This window comes from Octopus bimaculoides, chromosome 2 (genome assembly GCF_001194135.2).
Source record: "Octopus bimaculoides isolate UCB-OBI-ISO-001 chromosome 2, ASM119413v2, whole genome shotgun sequence".
NCBI lineage: Eukaryota > Metazoa > Mollusca > Cephalopoda > Octopoda > Octopodidae > Octopus > Octopus bimaculoides.
The window spans coordinates 131,219,377-131,220,159 of record NC_068982.1 but is presented as its reverse complement, the minus strand read 5'-3'; the positions used below and the strand labels follow the sequence as shown (position 1 = coordinate 131,220,159).

General features: G+C 31.4%; 1 protein-coding gene across 2 annotated transcripts in view; it reads left to right on the top strand.

The window, feature by feature from the left end:
- LOC106867959 (hyccin) overlaps nucleotides 1–783 on the top strand; it is a 327,707-nt gene that overhangs the window by 129,638 nt on the left and 197,286 nt on the right. The gene's annotated exons all lie outside the window — the stretch shown is intronic.

The window sequence follows — 783 nt, the reverse complement described above, 5'->3', positions numbered from 1 at the left end:
GAGTTCCATGCATAAAGCTCTTGGCTCTTTAGTCACTTATGTAACTTTCTACTTGACTTGATAATAATTAGCTTGACCTGTGAGAAAATTCATGGATAATTTAAATATCATCCAATGAATGGTTATCATTTAATCAAAATTGTTTAATTTGCACTATTTTGGTTAATGAAAAATTCTATTATCCTTCATGTTATATTTATTAATAATATAAGTATATATTAAGTTATTGTGTGAAAGTATAAGCTAAGCACATCCGTTACAGCACTTCCCTATTTACAATGTTTCTAGTGTAAGTGATCCCCCTTCTGTGACTGGTGAACAGTTTTTGTGGAAACTGGGTTCACGAAGTGATCATTAAGCTCTGCAGTAATTTTGGGAGTTGTACTTTTGTGTTCCTTTCTAACAATTTGCATAAGAGGCCGACTGCCTCTATCTGAAAGTTTTGGTTTTCTTCCAGAGTTTTGTTTTGATGAAGAGGTTTTTTCCCTCTTTCTCAAAGGCTGTCATTACTTTTGAGACAGTATTTCTTGATACACCAAACATTTTGGCTGTTTTCATTACACTAGCGCCTGCCATATGAGTACCAACAATTTGACCTCTTTGAAAGTTTGATAAATCTGTCATTTTAATGAATTTTAATTACCTTTTTCTGGTGATATCTGAAAAGAAACAGCAGTTTTAGCAAAACATATTAAGTAACACTAATAATAAATCAAAAAACAAAAATAAACAAGCTTTTGACAGTTTTATTGATATTTCATAATTACGATGCTATGATGCTAG